Below are 18,507 nucleotides of genomic sequence, written 5' to 3' on the forward strand. Positions count from 1 at the left end.
TTTTCTCATCTCTGCTCCTAAAAGTCCTACTTCTTGGAACAGCTGCCCCGTTCTTATTCTCTATTTCTTAACATGCTCCAGAATCAGTAGGCTCTACTTCTCATTAGCCTATCAGCATCTCTCCTGTATTCCTCGGACAGTTTCAGGTTCTTTCTTATGTTCAGTCATCATGCTCTTCAGTGTCTTCAGGTTTTATCTCTGACCATTTCCCCAAGTAGATCCAGTAGCTTTGCAAGGAAGAATCCTGGCTCCCAACAAGACAGAAGAAGGAAAAGGACTATCTAAATTGTTCTCTGAATATTCATTTTTCATTGCACACACACACACACACACACACACACACACACACACGTACACATACAGACACTTATACAGCACAGTGATGGGATACATGGAGAAGCTACAGTCATTCAAACATTCACTAATGAACCTACTCTGTTTATCCCACTCTTTGCAACAGCATCTATCCACTCCCAAGCTCTCTGAGGTCATCACTTTGGTTAGCGCCTGGCTATATTAGTATCATATTACTATAAACTAAGTCTCTTGAAACAACACAAATTTATCCTTCTACAGTTCTGGAAGCCAGAAGTCTGAAGGGGTTAATATCAAGGTGTTGGAAGGGCTTGAGCCTTCTGAAGGTTCCAAGGCAGAATCTTTTCGTTGCCTCCTCTAACTTCTAGAGGCAGCAGGCTTTTGTTGGCTGGTGGCTGCATTACTCCAATCTCTTGTTTCCATCCTCAATCCACCACTCATTCCGATCTCTTACCTTCCTCTTATAATGACCCTTGCGATTACATCAGACCCACCTGAATAATCCAGAATAAGATCTTTATGATCTTGGAGTGCCTGTGTGACTCAGTCAGTTAAGCATCTGACTCTTGGTTTTGGCCCAAGTCATGATCTCGGAGTTCGTGAGTTCAAGCCCTGTATTCTCTCTTCTCTCTCTGCCCCTCCCCCACTCTCATGCTCTGTCTCTCTCTCTCTCTCTCAAAAATAAATAAACTTAACAACACAAAAAAATCCTTATGATCTTAAGAGGCTTAACTGAATCATATCCACAAAGTCCCTTTCACCACATAAGGTAACATTCACAAATTCAACAAATTAGGATGTGGACATGACTGGGGAGGCCATTATTCAGCCTATTACACTATTAGATGTCACAAACTTTATTTAAAAAAATCAGTACAGGGGCGCCTGGGTGGCGCAGTCGGTTAAGCGTCCGACTTCGGCCAGGTCACGATCTCGCGGTCCGTGAGTTCGAGCCCCGCGTCGGGCTCTGGGCTGATGGCTCAGAGCCTGGAGCCTGTTTCAATTCTGTGTCTCCCTCTCTCTCTGCCCCTCCCCCGTTCATGCTCTGTCTCTCTCTGTCCCAAAAAAAAAAAAAAAAAAAAAAAAAAAATCAGTACAAATTCAATGCAAGACGATCACAAAGAGAAACTGTCAGACTTGCAAAAGATGAATGAATCCATAGTCAACAAAAGTTATGGTTGAGAACTGCTGAAATTATGAGCAAAGCCATTGACAAATGATGATTCAGCAAGACAGAACCTGAAACAATTGAAAAAAAATAGAAAATCAGCAGGAAGAGTAACAGCTGGGTACAGCAAAGAAAAAATTATGGAAATACTACCTGATTAAGAGAGAATCTTGGAAAACTGATGAAGCTCCTCAAATTTTTTGCTTATGATGAAAAATGTGAAATGGTGTATATACGATCATCCAATTGTCTTACAGATTTTTTTTTACCAAAAGCAAATCAATCTGGATTCATTCCTTATTGAATCTAAGTTCATTATTATAATTATTGTTAATTTTATTCCAATAAGAAAACTTATTTTCATAAGTTTTTAGTTTTAGTTTTCAAGGCAAGAAGTCAATTTAGGCCTTTTTCATATTTACTAGAACGTTTTGGTCCCTATTCTAAATGGATTCATTTTAAATGGCTATTTTCTTTTTTTTTTTTTTTATAAAATTTTTTTTTTTTACATTTTTATTCATTTTTGAGACAGAGAGAGACAGAGCATGAATGGGGGAGGGTCAGAGAGAGGGAGACACAGAATCTGAAACAGGCTCCGGGCTCTGAGCTGTCAGCACAGGGGCCCGATGCGGGGCTCGAATTCACGGACCGCGAGATCGTGACCTGAGCCGAAGTCGGCGCTCAACCGACTGAGCCACCCAGGCGCCCCTTAAATGGCTATTTTCTTATAAAAATTAGCCTTAGAAAAAAAATAGGGGGTTGGGGGAACCCTCCAAAGAAGCCAAAATATACTCTAAAGCAAAAAGGAAGAAGCCCAAAGCCATAGCACAGCTGAAGGGGGGAAGCTATGGAGACCAAGGTGCTAGGACACCTTAAAAAGAGACCATTCTGTATCTGGGACAAAGATTTTTCCCCTTATTACAGCCCAGAACTTCAGCTGTGGGGGACGAAAATCACCAGTCTGGTAAACTTCACACTACAAAGTGATCACAAAAGCACAATGCCATATGGGAAAGTATTTCACATTTCTGAAGGGGGAAATATCTACCATTTACTGAGTGCCTCCAAAATGCCAAACAGGATAGGATACATTGTCACTAATCCTCCACAAATTAAGTGCAATCCACCATTTACTGAACAAGAAGCTGAGATTCTACAAAAGTTGAATAATTTTCCCAAGATCTCACAGATAGGAAAGAGCAAAGTCAGGGAGCAACTGGAATATTCCCCACCCTACAGTTTATTTTACTACATCATGTTTCTTAGCATGGTTGCATGTCATAACAGGTGTGCCCGTGGTCTCAAGAACCTGCCTTTCCCTGACATAAAAGGACAGATGAGACTGACTGGATGTGTAGGCCACAGAACAACAGAAAGATCAGGAGTATAAAGGGAGAACATCTTCTCTTAGGTCTTCTTCAAGATTTGTCATTTTTGTAACTTTGAGCAATAACAATGTTTAAAACCTCTAAAAAGATCTCTGCTTCCTCTGTAAAATGAGAATATTATTAATACTTGTCCTCATACATTTGTTGACTTCAAGAAGTCAAGTTAAAATTCAGATGAGTAGCTAGTAAAACTCAGTATTAAAGTAAAGATAGTCATTTAATGCTACCCCAATAAAGATACCAATAGGAATATTTGGAATGAAACAAGTTAATTCTAAAGTTAAATATGGAAAAATAAACTTGCAAGAATAGTCAAGGATGGTTTTGAACCTACTTTATAACTGGATTATAAGAAAATAATGAATTTGACTCCATAACAATTTTTAATTTCAGCTTGAAAAGAAATCACAAAGTGGAGAAAAACAGCCCCACTATTCTTTCTATTCTTCTTGCATGCCTCAGGTATTTTTACTTGCTATTCTCTCTGCCTGAAAATGCTCTTTATCCAGCTTGCAAATGTCAAACAGGAGAACCTATCTGCAATAAACATAAAGATTCCAATATATCAATCAGAAACTATCAACAACTCAAAGGAAAAAATGGGCAAAAAACAGTAAGTCACAGAAAATGAAATACAGGGTGCCTGGGTGGTTCGGTCGGTTAGGCATCTGACTCTTGATTTCGGCTCAGGTCATGATTTCATGGTTCATGTGGGGCTGAGATTGAGCCCCACAACGGGCTCTGCGCTGACAGTGCAGAGCCTACTTGGGATTTTCTCTCTCTCCCTTTCTCTCTCTGCCCCTTCCATGCTCTCTCTCTCTCGAAATAAATAAAATAAACTTAAAAAAAGAAAGAGAGAAAATGAAATACAATGGTTTTCCTACATGTTAAATAGTCAAGCTTTCACAAAATAAGTGAAATTCCAATAACACTATGATTCCACTTTTTAGCAATCAGATTAGAAAAAAACAAAACTTTGCATATTATATTAGAGAGATGAAACAAGTACTCTTATAACAATGTTGGTGGGAAGGTAAGTAGAACATACCTTCTGTTTCATTCACAACCTTGGGAACATCCCAAGTGAAATCTGAAATTAGCTCCCGTACACAAAGGGCAAGGAGAGACCCAACAAACAAGCAGATCACTCACTCCAGACTGGTTGGTAGCAGGTTTAATAAGTAAGGGAACTTAAATAAAGGCGTGACTTAAATGGCTACAAGAAAAGTAGATTTCTATACATACCTGTCAGAACTGTAAAATTTTATGTAGAGCCCTTAATGGAGTTCAGTCAGGTATCCATCCAGATGGTCTCAAGAACACATTACTCTCTGAAGGCTGTGTTGTTGAAAACAGCTCCAGCTATGGGCACGGTGTGTAAAAAATATATTCTAGGGACAGGGGAGGGGGTGATGAGCCTCTAATTGCCCAGGTCCAGCTCGAAGATCAACTGGTGGTCATGTCCTCATCTCTTCCAACAACAACCTCTTTACAGAGAAATTTGGGAGTATCTACCAAAATGTAAATGTACAATTTTTTTTTAAGTTTACCTATTTATTTTGAGAGCAAGAGTGAGTGAAGAAGGAGCAGAGAGAGAGGAAGAGAGAGAAAACCCAAAGCAGCCTCCACACTCTCAGTGTAGCACCCAAGGTGGGACTTGAACTCACAAACTGTGAGATCATGACCTGAGCCGAAACCAAGAGTCTGATACTTAACCGACTGAGCCCACCCCTAAATATACAAATTTTTGACACATAAATTCTACTTATATAAAAATATCTATGAGAAGTTTATATATACGTATTCTAACCCTAATATATACTGCTAAAATACTCTCACATATACACAAACAAGTATGTAAAAGGGAATTAAACATAACTTTTTTTTTTTGGTAATAGAAAACAATCAGATATAAATCAAACACCCTTCACTGAGGACCGGTTAAATAAGTGACTGAACACACACATTGTGCAGTCGATGATGGTAGTGAACGAGCTCCAAGTGATATTACTATATGAAACAAATCAAGGTGCAGAACAGAATATACGGCATGCTACCATCAGTGAGTGTTTTAAGCGATATGTGAATACAGTTACAGCTGCACATTGTAGGATCAAGGATAGATGAAGACTTTTGATCATGTTCATTATCTACTCAAAAAATTACAGAAAAAATGTTCAAGCAAGGCCCTGGGCAATTATCTGTGATTTTCCTCTGCCAGCACCACTGAGACTTGTTGTTGACACAGATAAGGAAAAACTAAACATACATCATCTCTCACTGCTCACCGAACACTGAATTCAGTGAAGTCTGAATTCAATGGGAGATATACGATGCAGTGCAAATACACAGGAAGCACAGGAGCTGAAAGACCTGGGTTCAGTTTTCAGCTCCACGTCATCAAAGCTGTGTAATCTAGAAAGAGGCACTTATATTTCAAACCTCAGTTTTCTCAACTATCAGTAGGAACAAATCTAAAGAGGTTTCGTGTGAGGCTCCAACTGGGTAATGATAAAACTGAAAGCGCCATATCAGTTTAATGTGACACAAACATGCTAGTTAATATCTAATTCATATCTAAGAATTTAATGCCATATAAACTGAAAGTGACATGAACAAGCTCATTAATAGGTAATTAATTTTTAAGAATTAAGAAACTCAACGGCCTGAGTAGAAGACAATAATCTGGAAAAATCTTAATGAAGATCACATGGTAATGAGGCTTAAATTTAAAAACCCACAGCTGCATCAGGCAAAGATGTTTAATGTGCCAAAGTAGACAGCACGATCACACATATGTCCGAAGAGTGGGGTCTGTGTGTGTGTGTGTGTGTGTGTGTGTGTGTGTGTGTGTTTGGGGAAACATAGTATTTTCACCTTTCAGCTTGAACCCCAATCAAGATGCCTGTCTTCTCCTTCGAGGAATTTCATGAATTCAACCCTTCCCTCTGCCCTGACAGATGCTGAACACAAAGCAACACAACCCGGAGGCAGCTGGCTACAGAGCACAGAGTTCAATGAAAGGCAGAAAATTATGACAAGCCATTTCCAGGTGCACCAGAAGCATTTGGTCAAGTAAATGTGAAAGCCAAATTTCCATACAACTGTTAAAAACATGTTATTTATGGGGCACCTGGGTGGCTCGGTCAGTTGAGCTGTGACATCGGTTCAGGTCATGATCGTGTTGTTTGTGAGTTCTGGCCCCATGTTGGGCTCTGTGCTGACAGCTCAGAGCCTGGAGCCTGCTTCAGATTCTGTATCTCTCTCTCTCTCTCTCTCTCTCTCTCTCTCTCTCTTTCTCTCTCTGCCCCTCCCCCACTCAAACTGTCTATCTCTCTCTCTCTCTCTCTGCCCCTCCCCCACTCAAACTCTCTCTCTCTCTCTCTCTCTCTCTCTCTCTCTCCCCCCCCCAAAATAAATAAACATTAAAAAAACATATAATTTAAAAATCTAAATTTGACTAACCTCAAATAAAAACTGAAAAAAAAAAAAACCTGCAAATAATACTAAGGACCCTAATATAAGGAAAGGATAATACACATGAAGTAAGAATGAATAGAATGACCAGTAGAGAACATAAAAGTCAAAAAAAAGGAGGGATCAGACAAATCTGGATATGAGGATTTTAATATATATCTGCAAATTCTGGAACACTTCTGTCATCAGAAGTTATGTTTCTAGGTTCTCTGCCTTTGAATCTGGGTTGACCTTAGTGAGGGTGACTTTCCTAGTCATGGACCTATGAAATCATAAAAGGCCCCAGGCTCAGAGGGCTCCTTACTGCAATCTTCAGATTCTTAGCAACAAAGGACTCACATTTTCATTTTGCAGTGCCACCCCCCCAAATTATGTAGCCAGTCCTGCTTCTGAGCCTGGGTCACAAAAGGCAATGCAGTGTGCACTTGGTTCTCTGGGACACTTATGCTAAAACCTTAAGCCATCACATGAGCACTCTGAATTAGTGTGAGGCCATCATGCTGTGAAGAAACTAAACTATCCCACCCAAGGAGACTACAAGTGCTGAGTCTACATGAAGAGAGAAGTGCCCAGCCAGCACCCAGATGCCCTAGGTCCCTGATGTTCCAGTTCCAGAAAACAGAAGACTGTAAACACAGGAGACCTAGAGCCAGAACTGCCCAGCTGAGCCCTCCAAATTCCCAATCAGAAACTGTCAAACCTAATATAGTAGCTGTCAATGTTCTATGACTTTAAACTTAGGCTGATTTTTTATTTTTATTTTTTTTTTAATTTTTACAAAACAACAGTTAACAGGAACAGTGGAATATGCCAGACTAGATTTTATACCTTAAACCTTAAGTTCCTAATCTTTTTTATGACTAAAGGAGAAAAGAGCAGGTAACAAAGAAAAAAGACACTTACTTTAGCCCCTTCTCTAGCTATTAGCCATGAAACAAGAAAGGGAGTCAGTTTGGGAGAGCAACTAGGCTTGGAACCCAAGAAACAAAGTACATCCTGACCAGTCAGTGCCTGGAGTGGAGCCTCATCCTGGAGCCCAGTGAGCCAGGGATGCATCAACCCCAAGAGCCTTAACTGATTGAGATAAAAAGAGTGAAAAGAGACCTTATCTTATTAATCTAAGTAATCTCCATTTGCTTTGTGTGTCTCCTGGGATCAACCTCACACTGCTGAGCCCTTCTGAAACTCCAACCTCTGATGTGGTTTGCAGGACTAAGGGATAATGGCAACTGTTCATCAAGAACTCATCATGAGCCAGACTCTCCACCTACACTTGCTCTCATTCCATAAACAACACCATGGAGAGGGTTTTATTGTACCCATTCTAGGAGTTAGGGAAGGAAGCTTAAAGTAATGAGGTAACTTTATAAAGCTGATGTCTACCGAATGCTGATTACGTGCAGCTTCTACTGTGTGTTCCACATGCATTATCCCACTGCTCCCTAAAGTAGGGAATAACACCATCCTTGTTTTACAGCAGATGACTTTCCCAGAATCAGAGTGGCCTTGAGAAAGCAATCCTCCTCAGACCCTCTCTTCTATGGTAACTCCAAAGGCCAGGCTTTGCCCACAGGATACCTTGTTGCCTCTTTGTAAAGCTCCCTCTTTACAAGAGGGAAGGAGAAGCGAAGAACCATGGGAATATATCCCCAAAACCAAGAGCACACTGTACACACTGTACGTTAGCCAATTGACAATCAATTATATTTTTTAAAAAAAATTGGAAGAGGGAAGGAGAAGCAGTGCCCCTAACATCAAGACTATATGGTCTTTGTAGGGGGAAAGGGGACATGTCCCTCAACTCTCATGGCCATGTTATAAGATTATTGAAAGGCACAGACTTGACAGGTTGGGAGATGCATGAAACATATTTTATAACAGACCATTATAAAACTTCACTGAGTTCATTTTGTGCCCCACAAGGGCTCCTGTCAATGGAGTGTGCCATTCAGTTTAACAGTAGGAAATGGTATAGTATAAGATCTGGCAGTGGCCTAGGGAGACTCTCTGGAAACATAGGAGCTCATCTTGCCTCTACTTGCATGAAATGTCTTTACATGCCTGTAGACCTACCTGACTTCTGTGTGGTTCCACTTCTCTAAGACAAGGCAGCTGTACTATCCTGGCTGGGTCTAATCACCATTATGCAAGTGACATGAAGCACAAAGAAGTCTAAACTTTTTCTGTCTTTTGGCTTATATTCACAGGTTTTTTATAACTTTCAGAGCCAATTTTGTTGGCAGTTCCTAAGGTTAGCAGCATCAACCCCATCAAACACCTCTTTTCTATCTCCTAGATGGGATCTTACACCGTCTATTCCCAATCATTGCTTCTTGCTTATTGTGTAAATTGCATTTATCACTCTAAAAGGACTTGAAACATCCTGACTGTTCTCTTCTTTGCGGAACTTGAAATGCATCGATTTCAGTTGCTACAGCCCTAGCTATATGTTTATTATCTGTCACTTCTAGTTTACTTAGAATTTGCCTCTATACAACCTAACAGTCTAAAACTAGTTCACAAAAGAAAGAGAATCAACAGCCATATTTCATCCAAATGTTGATACTTGCCACCCACCTTCCCAATTCTACTCAACATGTTTCCACTGGAAAGACCCTGGCATCAGAGGACTTTCTCTCCTTCTGTGGCCATCAGAAAAGCCTTCTAAATGCCTCCACTTGCTAGAAGAGAACAAAGTTGTCAAATTCAGATCACAAATTCAGACCTGTGACCAAATTCAGAAATTCCTGGTATTTCTCTCACCATCATGAAGTATGTTACACAGCAAAGCTATGTGAACCTCAGTTTCCAGGACCCCTATAAAGTCAAGAATATCTTTACTCCAGTTAGGTCCTCAGAAATAAAAGCAGGTCTAGAGAAGGAAGGGTAGGCTTTGAAGCCAGATGGATGTGTTGTTGGAAGAGTCATTTAACTTCTTTTGAGGGGTAGTTTTCTTCTCTGTAAATGGTAGTTATAGATCAAGGTTCTGTAAGAATTAGAAATAATATCTGAAAAAAAAACTTGTTTTCATGCTTAACAGATAGAAGGTCCTCAGTAAACAGTAGCTATTATTGCTATTTAAAGAAACTAGTATAATAGCTTTCTTTTATTTATTTATTTTTAAGTATTTATTTTTGAGACAGGGGCAGAGAATAAGCAGGGGAGGGGCAGAGAGAGAGGGAGACACAGAGTCTGAAACAGGCTCCAGACTCTAAGCTGTCAGCACAGAGCCTGACGCGGGGCTCTAACTCACAAACTGTGAGATCACAACCTGAGCTGAAGTCAGACACTTAACCAACTGAGCCACCTGAACGCCCTTTTAATGGCTTTCTTTTAAATGTTAGTTTTATTTTTAACAAAGTCACACCTGCACATATTGTAAGGGGTAAAATGGGGCTATCAATCTTGTTATAAAAATGCTACTCCTTATGTTATGCCTGCTTCCTATTTGAAATGCAATGACAAACTGTTTTCTAAATTGGTTGGATCCATTTACACTCCTATGAGTCCATAGGCTCTTTGATTCTGGAAACTCTTGTCCTTCAATACTGAGATATTTTAAAAATTATTTTTGGGCACCTGGGTGGCTCAGTCGGTTGAGCATCCAACTTTGGCTCAGGTCATGATCTCACAGTTTGTGAGTTCAAGCCCCACGTCAGGCTTTGTGCTAACAGTGTGGAGCCTGCTTCAGATTCTCTTCTTCTCTCTCTCTCTCTCTCTCTCTCAAAAATAAACATTAAAAAAATTTTAATAAATAAATAAAATTATTTTTGGTCTATATTCTGGCTTATTTCTTCAACTTTATCTTCCTACCTTTCTGCTGAATTTTCATTTCTTCTCTCATAGTTTTAATTTTTAGAATCTCTTACAGTTTTCTGAATGTTACTTTTTATAGCCAATATTTTTTTCTCTATGGCTGCAATATCTTCTTTCATCCCCCTGGTTAATAATTTCCTTTGGTCAGGGGTGCCTGGGGGTCTCAGTCAGTTGAGCGTCCAACTTCAGCTCAGGTCATGATCTTGCAGTTTGTGGGTTGAAACCCTGCATTGGGCTCTGTGCTGACAGTTCAAAGCCTGGAGCCTGCTTCGGATTCTGTGTCTCCTTCTATATCTGCCCCTCCCCTGCTCATCCTCTCTCTTTCTCTTTCTCTCTTTCTCTCTCTCTCTCTCTCTCTCTCTCTCTCTCTCTCTCTCAAAAATACACATTTTAAAGAATTAACATTAATAATTTCCTTTGGTCATATTTTTCTCTTCCTATTGTCTTCCTAGTGCCTATTCCCTCCAAGATTCTTTTTCAGGTTGTTTCTGTCTCCATCAGCCTTACCGGCACACTTTCCTAAAAGGTTAGAAGTTCCCTGGTTGTCTGCCTCTAAAAGTGTCGCACCAACAAGTTTATTAAAGCTCTGTGTGCATGGGTGAGACTTGGCAACTTTGTTCTGTCTAGTCATCTGTCTAGGTGTTTCACTGGCCGCCATTCAATGTCAGGAGATGAAGGTCTTTCTCTTGCGCTGGTCAGATTTTTCAGATAAGACTCTTCCAGTCTCCTACATATACATATAGATGAAGTCTGACTCCATATTCTGGGAACGAGTAGAAGAAATGGACAGGGAATGTATCAGTATCCGAGTATTCACTTAATCTCCCTGTTTTTAGTATGGTCCTGCATAAATAAACCTAGTTTCCTGCCAGGGTAGGTGAGAGGCCGTCACCTGGTTGTGCAAAGTGGGAAAGAAGGTCTTAAGATCTGTTTCTATGTTAATTTGGAAGATACTTTATTTCTGCCCAAAACAGTTGAAAAGAAGGTAGTTGGTCCTGGTTGAGTTGACTTTGCTCCATGAGAAGGGAAAAAAAAAGTCCAGATGTGTTGAAGATACTTTATTTCTTCCCAAAGTAGTTGAAAAGAAGGTAGTTGGTCCTGGTTGAGTTGACTTTGCTCCATGAGAAGGAAAAAAAAAAGTCCAGATGTGTTCTATTTCTTGCTCCACCTTCTTCTAGGAGGTCCTCTGCAGATGATACAAGTCAACTCAACACATGATATCTATATTCCAGCTCACAGGAAGAGAGGAGAGAGAAATTGGAGGAAAATTATCTTCTTTTCTAAGAGCCTGACTCATCACATCCTATTAGCTACAATTTATTCATGTAGCCATCTCTCCCTGCAAGAAAGATTGGGAAATGTCATTGCTAGCTGGGCTGTACATGCTTAGCTAAAACTCGGTGATGAGGGGGTTCCAAAAGACAGAAACAGAGATTGGATTTGGAGACAGGAGCCTTCTCAGCTGTAGCTTCTCAAACAGATTTTCAATCAATCCTTCTGTTCTTAGCCCTACTTCCACTTCCCCTTCTAGAAGAACCTGTGACACTAACCTGTGACAGCTTTCTTGGGGTTTTGTAGTGTTAATAAGATTGCTTTTTTAACTTTTACAACTGTGGGCCAGGATTCAGAATTCTCAAATCTGCTTTACTTTTTGGAGATAATCCACCTGTTCTCTAGTTTCCCAAATTTCCTGGCTGTTGTCTTCTTCTGATCTCCTTTTCCTTGAAGATGTATTCTTTGTGAAATACAATCTTTTATTCTTATTTTAGTGGGACTGGGGAGGGAATGGTGGTTAAATATGTGTGCTCCATCTGCCAATTTTAAACAACTATGATTTTACCAATACTGATTTTTAATCAGGATTAAAGGTGATAGGCATCTACTTTCGGTCCTTTCATTGGTTGCTTTCATTTACTCATTTATTCATTCCAAAGGATCTAAAATGTCTGTTACATGGCAGTCATTGTGATAAACACTGAAGAGACAGTGGCTTTATCAACCTCATAGCCCAAAGAAATAAACAGACAGTAAATACATTTTAAAAGTCACATCTCGGTGGCTCAGTTGGTTAAGCGTCCAACTTCAGCTCAGGTCATGATCTCACGATCAGGTTCACGAGTTCAAGCCCCGTGTTGGGCTCTGTGCTAACAGCTCAGAGCCTGGAGCCTGCTTCAGATTCTGTGTTTCCCTCTCTCTCTGCCTGTTCCCCACTCATGCTCTGTCTCTCTCTAACTCTCAAATATAAACATTTAAAAAAAACTTTAAGAGGTAAACATGCAATAAAAACTTAAGAAACATTCAATAAATAAAACAGTACACTGGGCTAGAAAATAAAGAGTTAAGAGAAGGCCTCTTTGATGTGGTAACACTTGAGGTAAGATTTGAAAAAGACCTAGAAGCCACCAAAGCAAAGTGCATGTGCTATGCTTGCTTTGTTTCAGGAATTAAAAATATGCTACTGTGATCTTGTGGCTTCCCACTTTAATAAGTTCCTACTTTCTGACTGCCAAATAGTACCACAAAGTTTTTTCTTGTTTTTCCTTCTCAACTTATAGTTGGTGGTGGTATAATAACATTACCCTCTGACTCAAAAGATAGTTCACATTTTAGTTCTGCCATTTTCCAGCTGTGTGACTCAGCCAAGTTTTTCAACTTCTCAGAACTTAATGTCCTCAGGTACAAAGTGAAAAATTATGGAAGGCTTATAGTGAGAATCAAAGCAGATGATTCATGTGGAAGTACCTGGCATATAGCAGGTACTCAGAAATTGTTGAAACTAAATCTAAATATTGAACACGTTCTCAGGTACATTAATGGATTCTTCCCTAAACTGGCAAAAGACCCACCAATTCGTTTTCTACTCAAATAATGAGAAAAAGAAAAAAAAAAATCTGTGAATGTAACAAACAAGTATTTTAGGGAATGAAATCAGAATGAATGGGTCAGATCCATGGCTCTCCCCGCTTAGAATCACATCTGATGGTGATCTTCAGAAGCATGTGTGTAAGGCAGTAGCTATGCCCCCCGACATCTGTTTCAAGGGTGGGGATGTAACATGCCTCAACATTCTACCCTCCCATAACCTATTACAGAAATACAGCTAATGGACTTATCTAATGTGCTTTGAATAATTCTCCTCTGGCAGCATGTATAAACTTTTGGGAAGTGTAAGTTCCATAAGTTTAAATTTGAACTACTCCAGTTTATTTTTCTATAACTGAACGTCTTGAATACTGTGTAATGCCCCTGGTGATATTACTTAGACTTAATTCAAGAAACCTTGATCATTCACTTCCTAGACATACAATACTTTGTTAATGTGCTGGGAGGTATACAAGGATGAACTTAATATTTATAGTCTAAAATTACAGACAGTTCCAAAAGTCCTTTTTCAATGATTGGGAGAGCATTTAATACTCTTACAACATTCCAGAGTAATCACTGTGAATATCAGTTACTATTCTATATGGTCATACTTGTAAGGAACGGCTGAATAACGTCTATAAGATACAAAATAGTAGCAAAAGATTGAGATCTCTTCTCACTCAGTTCTATGTGGAACTTAGGAGCTTGGTATTATAGTAATCCAAATCCTGAGAGAACTGCCCTTCAGATTCTGAAGTATTCAGGAGCCAGGCCTGTCCATTTTTGCATTCTTAGTATCTAAAATCAGGTGTGGTATGCAGTGTGCACTTAAAAAATGTGGAGGGTTGAACAAAGAGATGACTGTCTGAGGCCTTCTTTTTCTATTTATTGCCCTAGAAAACACAGAGTGGTAAACACTGACATTAAAGACATTCCACTATAATACTGAAACTTAGCATTTGCCTTGCACATAGTGATGCTACCATTTCCACAGCAGCATGTATAAGTGTGAAGAAAGGGTTAATATCAGGCCTGGCTGAGGCAGGCCTGCCTGAGAATGACCTCCTGCCTCCCATGGCCTTGTTTCCTTGGAAACAGTAGAGTTAAGATAAATGGGGAACAGTTGTCTCTCCCTCTGTATTGTGTAAAACAAAAACCTGGGCTGAGGGATCTGTGAGCTGGCATGCAGACCTCAAGCTTGATGAAAACCATATACAAGACTGGTGGGGGAAGTGGCCTCTTTGTGACAAGGTGACCCCACCCACCCTGACTCTCACACCTTGGACCTGTGTGAGTGACGGGGCAAACAAAAAGCTGCTACTAAGGTAGCTGCTAGGCATCCCCATGAGCTGATGACACTATCTCCTTGCTGGTCTTCGGCTGTGTTTCCTTCCAGGAAGTTCAGTAAGAGTTGTATTGATTAAAGCCTGTCTGTGTCTCCTGAGTCTGATTTGCCAACTCGAATTCATAATGGCAACTGAGCTGACGCAGTCAGTAATCTTCACAAATGGCTCTCCTGCTCCCAGATGTAACTTTCAGCACAGAGAAGGGGGAGTTAAAAAAGAAAAACAAAAGAGAAGAAAAATCTCCAATACTATGTTCCCCAAGATGGAAAATAAAAGCTTCTCAAATATTGGGGGGTGCCATGAACCCCAGGCAAAACGCAGACCAGCTCCCAAGAGGTCAGCACGCTTGATGGTCACATCCCAGCAAATGAGAACGAAGGGGATTAAAATTAATCCAAGTGCCAATGTCTGGTGTAGGCACTGCACAATTTAAACTGCATTACCAAAGAAAGGCCATTTGGGAAAGGAAGTGCAAAAGAGAAAAAGCAGGATAAGGGTAATTTGATGACTAGGAAAAGGTCAAAGGAGCATATTCAAGAAGGTCCCTCTGGATCTGTGAAATAAGAGGGGATAAAAGCACATGCATGTTCACTGAAATTAAAAACCCTTTTAGGTTGTCTTCTCTGCTAAATTCTTAGGACTTGAATGATTTTAAATTCCTGAAAGCAACTCCTTCCCCTCTGAGTGAATGTTTAGCCACTTTAATGTGCTTTACCTGGGACTTTTGTATGTGCCTTCAAGCTAGGAAAAGAGTTTTAAGAGGGTCTAATTCTCCTTTCAGGCATATGTATTTTTTCGAGCACCAAACAGAGTCCACAAGCCAATGAAGACTAAAGAAGCCATGCAAGTGACATCAGACAGAGCACCACCCAAAGGACTTGGTTCAGAGCACTTATGACCATCTTTACTACCGTTGATTCATTACCATTCATTTTTTTAATGTATTGAGAGCCCACCATGAGCAAATCAAATTGGCCCTAAGTTTCTTCTACTTAATTTATTCCATGTGTCTAGTTCCAAAGAGAAATGTGCTACAGGTCATTACTCTCCACATATTTAAAAACATCTAAACAACCTACAGTGGATCAATTCCAAGAAATATTGATAGTTTTAGTTATAGCAACATAAAATTAGCATACATGTCTTTGAAATGATACCTCTCCCTCCAATAAAATCCTATATGCAATATATTTAAAGTAGCCTAATCGTGCTAATATTATTTTAAGAAAAATTGCTTATATTCCTACAGCCCTTTATATGTCTAAATACCTTGCATAAATCATCTCATTTTTATTCTCAATAACCCTGCAAGGTAGCAAGGCAGATATTATTATTATTCGGCTGTCCTAGAAATACAAAGTTGTTTAAAAATGCCCATAAGAAGACAGAAAGGTGTTAAATGACCTTAAACGACAACCCAGATAGTCTGATTTCTAGCAAAATCCTTTTTCTACTATACAACTTAATAAAAACACAAGTTTTTTTCAGTTCACTTCTACAAAATTTCAGTTAATAAAAACAAATAAAAGTTGTTAACTATCTCCTCTCAGAAATAAGGTTACTAAGTAATTTGTAGGGGATTATGTAAAAACTCAAGCTTTTGAGAAACACAGAGCCATTTTTGTGATGCTACTGGGTAAGGAATTCATTCCATTTCTTTTTTATTTCCCAGGAGGGATTTACTAGACAAATACCAAGTTTAAAAATCCATATAGCTCAAGCAAAGTTCAAAAAGTTTAATTCCAGCAATATGAATACTTTAATTTCCTGGGAATAAAATTTTTTTAAAAAATCAAAATTCAGACCCACTTCCTTTAGTATGCTGCATTCTAACAGTTTACCAAGCTCCATATTTTGTTTCAGAACAGATCTAGTGGGCATTGTAACCCTTTGAGGTAATCTTCAGATTTGCTCTGAATTCTACTGGAAGAGTCACACTTTTATAGTTGGGGGGGGGCAGGAATTAATGACTTCTGTAAAGGATAGAAAAAAGTATTTATAATGGGATTTAGGGGCAGGGGCTTTGCAATTAAAAATACCATTTAAACATTTTACTTAAATCCAACCAAACTGGAGTGTCAGCACAATTCTATTCGTTAATTTTGACATGATTTACTGAGTAAAATCCCCTTAAGTCAGAAGCTGACCTCCACAGCATTCAAGCTTCCTGTGGGATCAAAAGGAATAATAAGAAACATGTTACTACTGTAAAATAAGCAAGTCTGGTGTTGCGCCATAGGTCTGTTCCTATGTTGTCAAATAGACAAGAATGCAGCAAATACTCAGCAATAACAAAATAAGTGTCCAGAGACCTTTTTCCAACCAACAAGCCGACAACTCAGCAACTTCAAACAGATTTTTTTTTCTTTCAGAGCCAATTCACTTGCAGTGTAGGCTGATAAAGCAGTATTAATCTCCTGCTTTAAATCAAGTTTCTGTCACTGGGCTCCATTAATCTCCCCCCTGTTATCAAGTGTCTCCATGGCAGGAAATTATATTTCTAAATTGAATTTTGTTCTGTTTCGATGTAGTAAGAAATATTTTCCAGACTACTAATAGGATGCATAAAGATTGTGACTCTGACAATACCGTTAGATAAATAAAAGCTATAAATTAAACCCACCTTCATTCACTAGCAAGCATAATAGCAAAATAGAAAGCATTGATTACCTGGAAAGAGTAATCAAATAAAAGATTTTAAATGAAAAGTGAGGTAGCAGATGGTTAACTTTTTAATTTACCTTTTTATAGCAATTGCCCATAAAGGTAAAAAGAAAAAAAATCAATCCAATGAGTCTCCTGGTGCTAATAAAACACATATTGATTCTCAGTGCATATGCTTACTCTACAAGATGCTCAAACCTGGTTCTACCACTGGTAATAGAAGCAGATACTGTTTACGAGCACTTCAGTGGAGACAAATTTACAGTAAAGCAGTGTCTCTGAGCTAGATTTATTATTAAAGAACAAAACTTTATAACCACAAGCAACAAAGAGATTTCATTTTACGGTGAGGGATCCACTCGTAGGAGGCCAAGACAACTCAAATGGCAATTCAGTCGCTGGAAGAGGCCTTCAAAATTACAGTCTCCCTTTTTGTCAGTGAACAATAGTGATTTCAAGAAGGTTTAGGGTTTTTTTCCATTGATATAAATTTCCTTGTACTGCCTCCCTTAATACAGGTCTAGTTTCTCATTGACAGTAACAATTTGGAAAAAAATCTCTTCAAACACTTATTGAAAACGTGGTCCCAAGGTGGTCCATTAAAACTTCACATACTTAAAGCAACACTGCATGAAAGAAGCTTTTCATTGTGCATCAGTGTAAGGGGCTTATAGAAGACGTAATTAATGCTATCTGACAAATGTACAGAGGAATGTGGGGAAAGTCTTCCAGACAGAAGAGAGATGAATGGATACCAGCACCTCTTTTCTACTCTAACCTACAGATTTTAACCTGAATAGACAAAATAAATGGATCAAATCACTATACCCTCTTTAACTTCACATTCAGAATACCATACTTCAAACAAAATTACCATGGTGATTTAAACCACTGTTACATACACTATCTTCATCAATTTAGGTATTTTCAGGTCTCATTAAACATGTAAACCTTATTTATAATGAGTAAGAGAATAATGTGAAGTAAGAGTAATGTGAAGTCACAGAACTTAAAGTTTACAAAAGTAAAACTGAGAATCTGATGAAAATTATAAAGAATGCCTTCAAAATAATAAATCAATATTAACCAGAACTAGAAAGCAAACTGAAACAGAATAAATTACTTTCAAAAGAAGAAATGCAACATGTTTTTATAAATAAAAGCAGGTAGTAAAAAGAGAAGTCAGCATTTGAAAAACATACATCCTCCTTTTTTACCATCTGAGAAGTTCTTACCTACATATGTGAGAAAGAAACCTACAGCATCATAAACTACAGGTCAGAAGTCACATTCCTTAAGAGTAACAAGCAGTAATGGTACGTTTGGAAAACTCTGAAGCTTATTTGTTATTATTATCAACATAATTTTGACTAAAATGTAGACTATAACATGTTCCTGGGAGGAATGGCAGCAAAAGAGAATGACAACCATTATTTTTCTATATGCTGCAATTTGACAATGTATTTTG

This window comes from Neofelis nebulosa, chromosome 6, assembly GCF_028018385.1.
Source record: "Neofelis nebulosa isolate mNeoNeb1 chromosome 6, mNeoNeb1.pri, whole genome shotgun sequence".
Classification (NCBI taxonomy): Eukaryota; Metazoa; Chordata; class Mammalia; order Carnivora; family Felidae; genus Neofelis; species Neofelis nebulosa.